This window comes from Eulemur rufifrons, chromosome 9, assembly GCF_041146395.1.
Source record: "Eulemur rufifrons isolate Redbay chromosome 9, OSU_ERuf_1, whole genome shotgun sequence".
Classification (NCBI taxonomy): Eukaryota; Metazoa; Chordata; class Mammalia; order Primates; family Lemuridae; genus Eulemur; species Eulemur rufifrons.
The window spans coordinates 35687538-35702863 of record NC_090991.1 but is presented as its reverse complement, the minus strand read 5'-3'; the positions used below and the strand labels follow the sequence as shown (position 1 = coordinate 35702863).

At 57.0% G+C, this 15326-nt stretch overlaps 1 protein-coding gene across 1 annotated transcript in view; it reads right to left on the bottom strand.

The window, feature by feature from the left end:
• ARHGAP23 (Rho GTPase activating protein 23) overlaps window positions 1-15326 on the bottom strand; it is a 66836-nt gene that overhangs the window by 42446 nt on the left and 9064 nt on the right. The gene's annotated exons all lie outside the window — the stretch shown is intronic.

The following is a 15326-nucleotide window of genomic DNA, read 5'->3' as shown; positions in this document are numbered from 1 at the left end:
CACACACGCACTCACGCACAGACAGACATGGGCATACAGACATGCACGTGCACACTCTCACACAGACACACACGCACGCTTATGAGACAGACACATCCACATGCACTCATAAAGACAGAACCCGCCGCAAACATACAGGCAAGCGCATGTGAAACATGCATACAGACACAGACGCACACACGAATGAGTATACATGTGCACGCTTACACAGACATGTAGACAACATGCACACACAGTCGCACGTAAGCACAGAGTCTTGCACACGCAATGCACATACAGGCACACATCACAGACACACTGGCATGCACACATCCTTCAGGAGCAGCAGCAGGAACACACAGGAGACCAAGAGCTGGAGGGAGTAGACTGGACCTCAGACAACTGAAGGGACTTCCTGAGGCTCCGGAACCCGGCCCAGCGGCCTGGCTGGTTCACCAGAAACGCTGGGGGTAGGGGACACTCTGCCTTCTGTCAGACCTGCAGGAATACTTGGGATTCCCCCAGATGACAGGGCAGAGGGTGTCTAAAGACAAGGGTCTGGGGGGTAAGAGAGCAAAAAGGACAGACAGTGCCTGAGAGAGGGCTCCCTTCATGTCCCCTTCTCGGACACAGAGAGGGGAAGTGGGCAGCAGGAGGGGTCAGACGGATCACGTCCAAAGAGGCTGGCTGGGGAAGAGGCCCGGGGTGGGGGGGTTGCCTGGTTTTGAAAATCCAGGAGGTCTCCTCGGGGACCCTTTATCTCCTAGCTTCAGGTTCTGCTGCCCTCATCCAAACCTCTCAGAGGGCAAGAAGCCCCTACCCCCACCCTCAACAGTCCTTAGCCCCCTCACTCCTCTTTGGCGCCGGGCAGGAGCCATCGGCCAAGGGGAGAGAGGCTCAGGGCTGGGTGCAGAGGCAAGAGCCCCACCAGTTCTGGGGCGGAGGGACACTTCACTATTAAAGTCCCTTTTGTCTCCTAATAGCTGGAGAAAGCTCAAAAACATTTGCCACTCAAATGTACTGACGCTAAGATGTTCGTTCACGTATCCACCCACCCTCCTCTTCAAGCATGCAGGGCAGGGGGAGCCCAGCACCCTGCGAGGGAGTTCTGCCTGGGGTGGGAGCCTGGGCTGCAGTCGAGCAGCCCTGGGGGAAGGGGATATATCCTCAAATCTCAGCAGATTAAAGAAAAATGTGGCAGAAGCAATAGGCCTGTTTCATTACAGCCCCAGAGGACAGAGCCAGGTTCAATACACAAGGAAGTCCAGCGACATCCCCTCAGCTCCTTCCACTTGTGGCTCCAGCCTAGCTTTCCCCACTGAGCCCACACCCCCATGACGACCTCAGAGCCCAGAGGAGAGAATTCTCTGGGAATTCTGCTGAGGCCTGAAATCCCCTGGATTTCCTATCTCTGCTGACCTGGTGAGGAACTGATCAGGGAGCAAAGAGGGTCTGGGAGATCCCCCACTGTCCTCTCCTGCCAGAAGCCCCTGCTCCTCCCCAGTGTGGGCTGCCCCCCTGCCTGTCCCCCACCTGGGCTCAGAGCTGAGGCTGTTTGCAGGGCCCATTGTTTTGCTGGTGTCCTGGATTAAGGTTTAAGCCACCAGCTGCCCCAGTGATGAGAAGTGGCTGGGACAGGTCCCCGCACGCCCCCCGCCCCTCCCCCAGCACACATCCTGCCTGGAGCTGCCAGCTGCCAGGGGTGCTGCTCCCTGGGGGGGCCTACATGCAATCCAGGGCAGGAGGCACGCCTTCCTCTCACAGGTCCCCTCTTCACCCAAGCACAACTGGCGCCCTCTCCCTTATCTCTGCCTCTCCCTTTCCTCTGTTCCTTCCTTCCAGCCCCCCTCCACCCACCCCTTCCAACTGGGCCCCTGAGAATGTCAGTAATCCCCCTGCCAAAGCTACCACACCCCTGCTTGAAAAGGAGACACCACAGGCCCCATCGATGGCCAGAGCTGGCGTCTCCCTATGGGAAGTTCTTCCTTGGGTTTAACCTCAGTCCTTCATGCTATTATACATGCGTGTTTCCTCTCCTCCCCTCTGACCTGGGACAACACTGGGTCTTGCTCTCGTCTTGAGGGAAAGGGAGGTGATGGGTGCAGAAACAGAGTAGGAGCCAGCGGGGACGAGAAAGGTGATTAGATTGAGGAGTACAGCTCACATACCCCCAACTCTGCCTCTCTGACAGAGGCACAGGGACAAGGAGATGCACAGGGACCCACTCAGGGGGCACAGGGACATTACTGATTACACTCTCCTGGCCTAGATCTATTTCCAAACACACCCTCATGTCAGGAAACAAAGAGACATCCAGAAATACCAACAAGGGTGGCAGGAGGGCAGATGACCCCAGGACACAAATTAGGCAGAAGTGGACACGTGGTGGGTTGGCAACACCAGGAACTAGAACCCAGGAGTCCTGCTCCTCCCCCCGGGGAGCATAAAGAGGTCACTGCAGGGAGCACAGTGTTTGGGCTGGGCATGGCGCCCACTGTGACTCACGCCCTATCAGCCCGGTGGATCCCGGACATCAGAAACACTGCAACCCGCCCCCAGCCCTGTGGGTCCTCACCCTGAGCTCACTCACTACCTGCAGGGGCCCATTCTGTCACCTCAGCCTCCTCTGCCGACTACCAAACCCTCGTGTGCCCCCACGTCCTGGCCGCCTATCAGGAGTAGGGTGGGATAATGCCCACTGCTCCATGTAGTGGCACCCCTGCCTAGCTGTGACTCAGGGTCCCTGCCAGCCAAGACTCTCTAGGATTCCTAGATGTCCTCCCAGCTCTTCAAACAATCTGGCCCCTTCCATCCTGACACTGCCTGTGAACTAAGAGGGCTGAGCCCACTGGAGGCCACAACTCAGCTGGGGTTGTCATTCCCAAAGCCCTGAAAGAGCTCCAAGCCACAATACCACCCTCAGCCCCATCGCTCAAGCTCCTCACTCTCTACTCCGGGGGCTTCTGTCCTGGAATGCAGGGCGCACACAGCGCAAAGGTCCGCAGGGAGTTAGTGACCCGTCTCACCCAGCCCCCAACAAGGCCTGCCCTGGCCAGGGCCCCCAGCCCCCGGCTCGCCAGCCCCGCGGCGCTCACCCTGGCCCGGCGCGGCCCGGGCGCGCGGCGGTCGCTGTGGCTGAGGCAGGGCAGCCAGAGGCAGCGCGGCTCCGGGGCGCTGCAGTCCACGCCGACGGCGCGCTCCCAGCGCCAGCCCCCGGCCCCCGCGCGCTCCACGCGCCACACGGCGCTGCCCACGAGCGCCGCGGCCGGCGGGGGCCCCCGGGCCCGGCCGCTGCCCCGACCCCTGCGCGCCCCAGGCTGGGCTTCCGGAGCGGGGCGCGCCACCCGGGGGAGCGGGGCCGCTGCTCGGAGCCCGGCGGGCGGCGTCCTCGGCCCCCGGGGCGGCAGGTGGGCCCCTGGGGTCCCCGCCCGCCCCCCGGAGCCTCGGGCCCGGGGCCCCGGGGCCCCGAGGGGACGGACGGCCCGCGCGGATGGCGGCAGGACGGCTGGCAGGGCTCCGCGCCTCCCGCGCCTCCCGCGCCTCCCGGCTGAAGGCGCCTGAGCCCGGACACGCCAACGAGTCGCGCAGGGCAGACACCTCCCCCTCTGGGGCGGCCCCTGTGCGCGGCCGCCCAGATCCCACAGCCACACACACCCCCACACACCAAAGGCGCTGCACAGTCCCCCGCATGGCCACGCCCTCACACCCTGCACGGCACACACTTACACACAGACCGCCACCCCCCACACACGAACACACACTGTACCCCGTGTGTGCCCCTTCCAGCACGCCCGTGTACACACATTCACACGTGCACTCCCTGTCCCTCACGGAGCCTACCCACTCTGTACAGACCCACACCACACACACATACACCTGACACCCTCCCACCCCACCCACACAACCTCACTCACCCCAGTCCGCCTATCCCGCGGAAACACTATTCTCCTCTCGCACACACGTGTTGTGATACCCTTCAGTATCACACACCTCGGACACCCTCCCATGCATTCACGGTCCACACACCCCCTACAGAGACACATTTGCAAGCATAGCATATGCACTATGCCCCAGAAAGCTCACCAGACCCCCACATACCCACCCCCACACTCCACACATACCCTGCAGAGACACCACAAACCCCACGCAGGCAGAGAGATGACACGCCCGCACTGCACAGCACAGCACAGGCACGCCAGGCATTGATGCCACACCCCCTTAGGCCTCACACACACACTGCCCAGCACAGAGCGAGTGCCCGTTCCCACAATACCCACACGAGCAAAAACCATACACCCTAAGGCTACACTGGAGTCCCCACCCTGGTGGGGAAGCGTGACCACCCTCTCCCCGAGGACCCCTTGCCCATTAGCTCTACCTAGAAGGGGTGCCACCAAGCTAACAATGGGCTCCAAGCTGGCCCCTATCCCACCCCCCTCATGTAAGTCAGACAGGAAGCCCCTGTTGGTGGCAGACCCTGCCCCACCCCCTTTCCTGGCTCTCCTTCTTCCCAGGCCCCTTCCTGGGTGGGGCTGGCAGAGGCCCTGGCTAGTAGGTGTATAGTCACCACCACCATTTCTATCCCACGTGACTGTTCCTGAACAATGTGCTTGTCACTACAGCCACTCACTGTGGCCCAGGGCCATCACTGTGGCCCAATTTGTAGAGAAGGAATCGGAGGCCCGGAACTCCAACTCCAGAGCTCTGATTCTGGCTCTGGATCCCACACCCAAATCCCAGCCAGCAGCCATGAAAGGGGTCAACTGTAGCCCAGCCCTGCTCCTGAATCTAGGAGGCGTCATCTAGGGGCTGAGCCATCCCTGTCTAGGGGCTGGGCCATCCTGGGCAGGTACCAGGAGGGAGAACCAAGCAGAGGAGTGAGATCCCACTCCATCATCTGAAGTTCCCAGCAGGACCTGCCAGAGGAGTAGGGTGGCCCATTTGGGAGGATGCAGAAAGGGGAGGGGAGGTGGAGGGGCAGAGAGGGGGAGGAGCCTGGGAGGTGACAAGGTGTGGGGAGGTGACAAGGTGTGGGAAGGTGGAGGAGCAAAGGGATGGGAAAGGAGGCTGCAGACCACTGTGGGGGAGTAGAGGGTGGGCAGGATCGAGGGAGGGAGAGAAGGAAGGGAGAGGAAGGGTGAGGGTGAGGCATGGGGGCGGCCGCCTGTGTCAGCCAGGGAGCGGTTTTGTTCTCCTGTTTCCTGTTTGCCATTTGCTGGGCCCCCCATGCATGAGCTGGACCCCCACCCCCACCCTGGCGGAAGCCAGACGGGAAGAGCCAGGCAGCCATGAGCTGAGTCAGGAGAGCTTGGGGGAGAGCAGGGAAAGGACGGCAATTAGGGAGAGCCGGACACCACATGTCTCTACACCTTCTCCCCGCCCCTCAATCGCTAGAAAACCAAGGATTCTGTGTGGGGACCACTCCTGCCCTTGCCAGCCCTGGGACTCCTTGTCACACTCCCCAAAGGCCAGACCCTCACGGACCAGCTGGAAGCACCATCAAGATGTCCTCAGCCATGTCAGACTCTGTGGCACCAAGTAGAGGGCAATGGTCACGAGGATGTCCTCAGCTCCAAGTGTGGCCTGCTCTCCCAGCAAGCAGCCAGCAAGTCCTTCCAGCTGTCTAACTTGCTTTCCTCTTGCTGAAAGTCCAGTCCGTGGTTCTGAGGAAAAGGAGTGACTCTCACACCCGAGGGAGCCTCTGATGGCCAACAGGTGCTGCTGTGCCCAGATCAAGAAGAATCCACCTCCCTCAAAACTGCTGAGGGTTCTAGGGGCTGGAGGGAGGGGAGAGGTGGAGACACAGCATGGGTTTTCTGGGCCAGGGCTGCAGAGACCTTGGAAAGCATCAGCCAGCCATATACAATGTCTGCTTCCTGCCCTCGAACCTGGCAGGGGCAGCAAGGCCCAGCAAAGGAGGTGACAGACTCTTCCAACACAACCAACACCTTCCCCACTCCCACCCCCTCCACACCCAGCCACCTATACAGGGACTTCGGGAGATGGGTGCACATAGTAGGGCCTCAGTGTTGTACATAGTTGGAATAAATGATCCTCCAGGCCTGGGGAGCCTCTCAGCTCCCTCCCCCATTTCCTCTGGGAAAGGAATGTGGGGTGGGCCCCAGAGGGCAGTGGGGGAGGGGGCCATGGGCTGGGAAATACCAGGCGTAGCTGAGATTCTATTCCAAGCCTTCCTGCCTAGTGTGAGTCCTCCCCCCACACCCTACCCAGCTTCCTCCCCCACATCAGAAATCGCCCTGCTGAGCAGCCCCTCCCATTCCCCTCCAGTTTGACCAGCTTGCAAAATCCACTGAACCTCATCCTCCCCAAGGTCCTTGGGGTAGGGGCTTGGAGGCTACCTCCTCCCAAGGGGAGGACATCTAGACTCCTTTCTCTCTGAAAGAGATAATAATCTTTTATTATTTCAAAGCACTTGCACTTGTTCTCATTTGACCCTTACCCCAAGAGCTGGATAACCAGGGACTGTTTTTATATCTATTTTTCAGTTATAGAAACTGAGGCTCAGGTCCAGCGCAGTGGCTCATGCCTGTAATCCTAGCACTCCGGGAGGCCAAGGTGGGAGGATCGCTTGAGCTTAGGAGTTCAAGACCAGCCTGAGCAAAAGCGAGACCCTGTCTCTACTAAAAATAGAAAAATTAGCCAGGTGTGGTGGCGCATACCTGTAGTCCCAGCTACTTGGGAGGTTGAGGCAGGAGGATCGCTTGAGCCCAGGAGTTTGAGGTTGCTGTGAGCTAGGCTGACGCCACAGCACTCTACTCAGGGCCACGGAGTGAGACTCTGTCTCAAAAAGAAAGAAACAGGCTCAAAGAGAACGAGTGACTGGTTCTAACCCTTGCCAGGTCTCTGTTCCTTACTCTCCCATTTATCCATTCAGCAACCCTGTCTTTAGGACGCCTTGGAGAACAAGGCCAGCACAGACCCCGCCCTCAGGGCACTTACAGTTCTTTCAGGAGTATGTACCAGTTCCTGAAACCTTTGGAGGTCTCCAAGTTCTAGACTCCTGCTGGAGCCATCAGCCTTCACCCCCTGACCAAGGGAGACCCCCACATATATCAGGTGTCCAGGGCCTCTTCTCTTTGGGAGGGACAGTTTTTTTTTTTTTGTTCTTTTTTTTTTTTGAGACAGAGTCTCACTCTGTTGCCCAGGCTAGAGTGCCGTGGCGTCAGCCTCGCTCACAGTAACCTCAAACTCCTGGGCTCAAGCCATCCTCCTGCCTCAGCCTCCCCAGTAGCTGGGACTACAGGCATGCGCCACCATGCCCTGCTAATTTTTTCTATATATATTTTTAGTTGTCCGTATAATTTCTTTCTATTTTTAGTAGAGACGGGGTCTTGCTCTTGCTCAGGCTGGTCTCGAACTCCCGAGCTCAGACGGTCCACCCACCTAGGCCTCCCAGAGTGCTAGGATTATAGGCATGAGCCACAGCGCCTGGCCTGCCCCACCTGGCCCGCCCCGGGGAGGTGACAGTTTTGAGGGTGGAGCCAGATACCTCCCAGGTGAGCCCTCCCAGGAGAGGGGGTCTGGGCTGGAGCAGCGGGAGCAACTAGGCACTGGGGAAGGGGAGGAGGTCCTGGGCCCTGGGGGTCAGGGGATGTGAGAAAGGGGGAAACTGATACATCACAGGGCATGGGGTTCAGGAAGTGAGAGAGGGGCTCAGGGACATTCTGCTTGCTTCTTCTTCCTCAGGTTTGCTCAGTGCCCCTCCGAGAATGTAGCCCCCAAACCACAAGGTGACAATGACCCCACCCCAGGAGAATCATCTGGCATTTTTAAAGCTCCGCCTGGTCCCATACACGGTCGCACACCAACCAGCAAACACAGACCCATAACCACCCCACAGCCTTGCACACAGACAGGGCAGATCCCACTGCTGGTCTGTGCATCCCAGGCACGCGGGCAATGCGATACCCAACGCTTGCCCCGCCCACGCCCCAGCCTCCGAGCCCTGCTCCCGTCTCATCTCCTCAGTCAAGGGCTGCTGCCCCCTGGGGCCTCCTCCACCCTTTTGCCCCATTCAGGTGCCTGGTTCCCAGCACTGCCTGTGTAGAGGCTCCCGCCTGACGTGCCCCAACAGGCCAAGTTGACAAGCCGGCCAAACAAGCCTGCTTCTCCCCAGCACCCTCAGTGGGCACATAGCCTCGAGTCACTGGGGACCTCACGCTGGCACTCTGTCTGGAGCTCCAGGCAGGGGATTCCTAGGGTCTCCCTAGGCCCCTGCTCTCCCTCTCTGGAGCCACTCCTGCCCTGGGTTGGTTTGGGTTGTGACACTCCGCTCCCTGTCCTTCAAACTGGGCCGGAGCCAAGGGAGTCCCAGGGAGGGGAGGAGGAAGCACTGCCCTGCCAGACATCCCGCCCCCATCAAGGGAGGGCAGAGATAATCCCCAGCCACACAAACCCCCAAGTTCTTTCAGCGGCAGCACAGCTCAGGGGTTAGCACGTGGGCTCTGGAGTCCTGTCGCGTCCCATCCCTACCACTGTCTAGCTGTGAGACCTTGGGTGAGTTCCTTAACCTCTTTGAGCTTTGGTTCCTCACCAGTAAAATGGGGAATGACATTAATTCCTACCTCAAAGTTTGTTGGGAGAATTAAGTAAGTTAAAGAAAGTCTTAGCACAGGCCCAGAGCACATAGTAGGGGTTTAATAAATGCAAGCTTGTTTTGATTGCCTTTGGATAGTCATAATCAGTCACACTCACATTCAGGCATGCAGACACTCGGCCACGTATACACAAAGACGCAGTGACACATGCAGACACTCACAGACCCAGACAGACTCATGATAGTGGACCCAGCCCCCAACTCCCCCTGCCAACCCCAGGTTCCTACAGGCTCTCACGGGCCTCCCCCCGCCTCAGCAGAACTTTGGCAAGCCCACAGCACTGTCTCGTAGGCCCTTTGGGAGTGCGGAAGGGGTGGGCAACGTGAGAGCCCAGCAGGCAAGGAGTATGGCAAAGGTGCCAGGCTGGCAGGGCCCCCGCCCGGCGAGAGAGCCAGTTCCCTCCTCAGGGACACCAGAGGGAGGAGACACTAAAGACGAGCATCTTTTCTCATGGTGGGAAATGAGCACTTACAGAAAAGGGTGAGTCTGGAGCCAGCCACAAAGTAAACACCAGGGCCACTGCCCCAGCAACCACAGGCCTGGTTAGGACAGGGCCCGGCCCAGACCCTCTCCACTCCCTGATTTACCCCCCTCAGCGGCCCCCTGGCTGTCCCAGTGTGTGCCCTCCATGCACCCACTCTGATCTCGGGGCCTGAGGACTCCCCAAAGGGAAGAGGCTGTACCTCCCGCATCAGACTGGGAGCTCCCTGAGAGCACAGGCTTTTTGCCCCAGGTTGGTGCAGGGTTTCCCCCAGAGGGCAAGGGCTGCGTCTTTCCCTTAAGACTAGAGAGTGCTCAGGGCATGGCCTGAGTCTCCCCCAATAGACTAAGACTGACAGCCTCCACAATGGCTACTGAATTTTCCAGAAATGGATTTGCCCTACTAGAGTGCTTTGTACATAGCAGACTCTCAAAAATTATTTGTTGATGGAGAGGATGTGGAGAAATTCCAATCCTGCCCATTGCTTGTGGGAATGTGAAATGGTGAGGACAGTATGACAGTTCCTCAAAATATTAAACATACAATTACTGTACGATCCAGTAATTGCACTTGTGGGTATACACCCGAAATAACTGAAAACAGGGTCTAGAATAGACATTTGTACACACATGTTCATAGCACCATTATTCACAATTCCCAAGAGGTGAAAGCAACCCAGGTGTCCATCTACAGATGAACAGATAAACAAAATGAGGTATATGCATACAATGGAAATGTGGTATATACCTGCAATGGAGTATTACTCAGCCTTTAAAAAGGAATGAAGTCCTGACACATGCTACTACATGGATAAACCTTGAAGACATTATGCTAGTGAAATAAGCCAGGCACAAAAGGACAAATACCATGTGATTCCACTTATATGAGGTACCTAGATCCATAGAGACAGAGAATAGAATGGTGGTTGCCAAGGACTAGGGGGAAGGGAGGATGAGGATTTATTGTTTAATGGGTACAGAGTTTCAGTTTGTGATGATGAAAAAGTTCTAGAAATGGATGGGGTGATGGTTACACAATAGGAATGTACTTAATGCCACTGAACTGTACACTTAAAAATGATTCAAAAGGTAAATTTTATATTAGATATATTTTACCACAGCATTTTTTTTTTTTTTTTTTTTTGAGACAGAGTCTCACTCTGTTGCCCAGGCTAGAGTGAGTGCCATGGTGTCAGCCTAGCTCACAGCAACCTCAAACTCCTGAGCTCAAGCGATCCTCCTGCCTCAGCCTCCCGAGTAGCTGGGACTACAGGCATGCACCACCATGCCCGGCTAATTTTTTCTATATATATTTTTAGCTGTCCATATAATTTCTTTCTATTTTTAGTAGAGATGGGGTCTCGCTCTTGCTCAGGCTGGTCTCGAACTCTTGAGCTCAAACGATCCACCCGCCTCGGCCTCCCAGAGTGCTAGGATTACAGGCGTGAGCCACCTCACCCAGCCTACCGCAGCATTTTAAAAAGGCAAAGTCAGAATTCAAATGCAAAAAAAGAAAAAAGGTTGAAAGAAGATGGAACGAATGCACAGGTGTCCCCTTGGTGCCCAGGAGCAGGCCCTGCCCACAGAGGTTGCCCAGGACAGCTGGGCATCTCCTGCCTGGAGGACCTTTCCCTGGCACCCTTCTCCACTGCACCTTCTCAGAGTCCCTATTGTCATCTCTGGGACCTCAGGGGAGTCTGAGCCTGGCACACAGTAGGTCCTTGGCCTTGATGGGGACCCACCACGCATCGGCGGTTGGACCAATGGATACACGAACTCTTCCAAGGTCTTGCTTGCCACACACCAAGGTGGCAGGACCTTGGAAGAGTTTTCTTGACAGGAGCCAGGCTCAGTGTGGGGGTCCTGCCCCCTGAAACCCAACCCCACTGAGGACACACATCTGTTCCAACCCCCCCGACACGCTCACACATCACCTGTAACATATTGACACCAGGCTGTGCACACAGAGACGTGTCCCTGTCGTCGCAAGCACTCCAAGGAAAATGAGCCAACACACTGAAGGGGCATAGGTTTGCTGGAGACAGCCGGCAGGCAGGTCCCCTGAGCTGCAGAGCCCCCTGCTGGCCCAGTGCTGGCATGCCAGGTCGCCCTTAGAGCCCACAGCGGGCAGGGGATCCTTATTCCCCCAACCTGGCTCCCCACCAACTGCATTCTCCAGACCCTGCAGCTCCAACCCTGCCCTGGGATCACCCCCTCCCCATCTCCCACAGAGGAGAAGGGTCCCCTGCAGAAGGACAGATTAGCTGAGGAACCCTGGGGTCTTCCTTTGGCCAAGGAGTACTGGAGAGAGACCAGAGCCCCTTTTCAGACACGAGACCGTGTTAGGGACAGTCCTTCCTGGAAGCAGAATGCCTGCAGTGACTCTTCTCCAAAATCACTGGATCCATTCCCCAACCACACGTGCACAGCTCATTTCAGAGAGACTGAAGGAAAGATCTGGGTGTGAATCACTCTATGGTCCCCCTCTCCAGAAGTTCTTCCTGTTGTCTGACCACCTGAGCAGAGACAACAGGTGCACTCACTGGTTTCTTTCAGGGGAGAGCTCAGTCCTAGTCAAGCTGAGACCACAATCCCTTCCCAGGGCAGGTCTCAACAGATTCCGGAAGTCTCCCCCAGGGCACATGGGACTCCCTGCAGGGAGAGGCTCTCAGCCCCACCCCTGAAACCACCCACCCCCTCACCCCAGCCCGGCCCAACTCCCCAGGTTACCCCTGCTTTCCCCCTCACACGTGGCCCTGACTATGAACTGAACCTCTCCCTAATCCAGCCCGTGATGCCCCAGAGGCAGCTGGAAGGGTGGAAGGGATGGTGGCTCTGCAGGGACAAACAGCCTCCCCTGGGCTCCTGCCCAAGAGGGAACTGGGATGGTTTCTGGGCTGGGCTCTGTGGTCAGAAGAGGACAGATGGCATCATCTTCGGCTCCAGACCCTCCCCCCTTGCCAGTTTGCCTGGCCTCACATTTGGGGACATGATAACAGCCACAGCAGTAATTAATACTTGTTGAGTGCTCACTATATGCCAGGCACACTGCACAAGCACTAGCTCACTTAACAGCAGAACAGCCTCTGGAAGTAAAGGTGGTATACAGCACCCACCACCTGGACCTCTTGGCCCCCCACCCAGTCTGGTGCTGGGTAGGGAATGCCAGGCCAACCCACAGGGGCACTGAGGCAGAGGGGATAGGAGGCTGGTGAGAAAGAGACCACTGTCCCAGCATCAAGAAGGCTGATATGGAGAAAGTACCACTTGCCATTGGTATTGCCCCTGACCCTGACCCTGGCCCTTTTCTGGCTGTGTGACTTCAAGGTCATCACTTAAGGTCACATGGGCTTTCTCATTTCCTCAGCTACAAAATGGGCTGGACTCAGTGGCTCACTCCTGTAATCCTAGCACTTTGGGAGGCCGAGGCGGGAGGATTGCTTGAGGTCAGGAGTTCAAGCTCAGCCTGAGCAAGAATGAGACCCTATCTCTACAAAAATTAGCCAGGTGCAGTAGCATGCTGTAGTCCCAGCTACTCAGGAGACTGACACAGGAGACTTGCTTCAGCCCAGGAGTTTGAGGTTGCAGTGAGCTATGATGAGACCACTGCACTCCAGCCTGGGTGACAGAGTGAGACTCTGTCTCAAAAACAAACAAACAAACAAAACAAAAAACAGAAAAAAGAAGATATATGAATAGCAGCCTTACAAAGTTGCTGGGAACCATGAAATGGGGGATGTTGTGGCCAGCCCTACATCCCACCATCACAGTGGGCTCTGCTTCCCACATGTCTCCAGAGGCTGACCACGTCAGCACATCTGGGGCCCCACTTCAAGCTGCCCTCACCCCTCTGGCCTCCAGCAGGCCAGATTGATGGTTTTAATATTATGACCACCAGGCCCTATGGGATATGCCTCAGCCTCCACACCCACCACACCCCCTTGCTCTGTGCTCTGGCCACCCTGGCCTCCTGCCAGTTCCTGTGAGGACCAGGCACTCTTCCAGCCACAGGTCCTTTGCACATGCTGTTTCTGGAATGCAACCTACACCCTATTTAACTCCTACCCACTCTGTGGCTCTCAGTAAAAATGTCACTGCCCCAGACACACCTTCTCTGGCCCCAGACCAGGTCAGATCCTTGCACACCCTCTTGCTGGTATCTATTTATTTCTGAAGTTATTTTGACCAGTATTTCCTGCCTAGGCTGTGAGTCCTGGAAGGCCAATGCCACTTCTGCTTTGCTGGTGGTTGAATCTTTGGCTCCTGGCACAGGACCTGGCCCAGGGTGGGTGAATGCTGAGGAATGAATGAGCTTCTGAGAGTCTGGGGTGGCCAGACCCCTGTCCCCAGGAGGAGTCCACCTGGAGCAGGGGCAGCTTCAGATCTTTGTCTTTTTGAACCCTTACTCCTTCCTCCATGGAAGCCAGATCCAAGAGGTTGGGGTGCTGGAATAAGGGAGTGAGGGGTGGGGAGGAAAGCGGAGCTGCTTTAATCCTCTTTGCAGCTCTGTGCCCTCGCCCCAGCTGGCCACGTGCCAGCCACGAGCCCTCCTCGTGGGTTCTCAAACATGCCAAGCCCTTGTCCTGAGACTCAGGGCCCGCCTACCACATCCAGGGTCCCCTCTCCTTGGAATATAATAGAGTGCTTGCCTGTCCCCTCCCCCATCTTCCCGTGACTGACCCCTTATCCTCCAGGTCTCAGCTTGACTTTCTGAAAAGCTTCCCTAACTTGGCAAGCGAAGGAACTTGCCAGGGTCACACAGCCAGTGTCAGCTCCTCATCAAACGCCTCATTTCTACCAGATCTTCCCTCTCGGCCCGGCCCTCTCTGGGGCCTCCCAGTTCCTTCATGTAGGCTCAGCCACCATGGGGCAGCCCGGACATCTGTAGACTTCAGGACGGTTGGCTGCCAGGGCGAAGGTGGGGGAGGAGGCAGAGGGCGAAGGGGAGGACAACGGAGGGGCGGCTGCCTCGGGCCAGCCAGACGTAAGAAACGCCAAGTATGCGAAGTACGCCGGCCCCTGAGCTATGAATAGTGCGCCAGGCTGCAGCCCAGGTGGGCCCTCCCGCCCCGCCGCCCCCACCCCTCCCCTCCTTTGAGAGCTCTGCACAGGGGGCCTGAAATGCACAAGGGGGCACACTTTTAGGAACAGAGGCTGAGCTGCGGAAACGAAGGGGTGCGGTCATGCAAATGACATGCAAATAAAGAGCCACAGCACCTCTGATTGGTGGATCCCTGTCGGTCTGGAGCATGGGCCAAATGGGCACTTCACAAGAGGCAGTGCCCAGGCCTCGGCCACAAGCAGAGCCCCAGCCCACGCGAGCTTCTCTCCCCCACCGCTCTCACCCCCACCCCCATCCCCGTGGCCGCATTGCCCAGGCCTGGACAACCCTTCTGGTCGGCCCATGGCCAAAATCGCACTGATGCTGTGCAGCCCAGGGGGAAGCCTCTCACCCTCTCCTGTCAAGGTCTTGGGAAGGCTCTGCCTCCTTCCAGCATGGTTTCTAATCACTCCAGTGCCAGCTCAGCCTCTCCTTGGAGCTCACAGGTCTGACAGACAGCTACGCACTTGGAAATCACAATGTCCCCAGTCCCTGCCACTAGACCCCTTCTCCGCATCAGTGACCACATGGGGACACATGCTGGACTTAGGGGCAGTAGACCCAGTCCATGACCCTGTCTATCCTGCCCCTGTGTGCCCACAAGCAAGTCAGCCAACTTCAGAGCTGACTCCCCCTTCTTTCATTCTGGGACTATTGACTGGGTGTCATCAAGGGCCTGACACTGGGTCAGAGGGCCCAGTGACACACAGTGACACCGAGGAAAAAAGAGTCAAAGTGACCAGGCCTCAGGTCCCACCAATGTGACCCTGGTAAGTCCTTCCCCTCTCCAAGCCTCAGTCTCGTCAGCTGTAAATGGGGTCCTTGAGAAGACTCAGGGTTGAGGGCCTGGCACGTAGGAGCTATGCAACAAATCCTAGTTCAGTGGTCCACAGAGGATTTTCAAAAATTAATAAAAGCAGTCCTTGATTTTATAAAGATCAAAGAGACAAACATGCAACAAATAAAGGAGCTGCAGCGCATAGCATTAAAAGTTCCTAAATAGGATTCAGAGGAACCTGGGTTTGAATCCTAACTCAGTCCCACTTCCTAGCTGTGTGTCCTTGGGCGAGTTACTAACCTCCCTGAGCTTCCGTTTCTCCATTTATAAAATAGAGATAATCCATTGCTCCTGGGTTCATTGTGCAGAT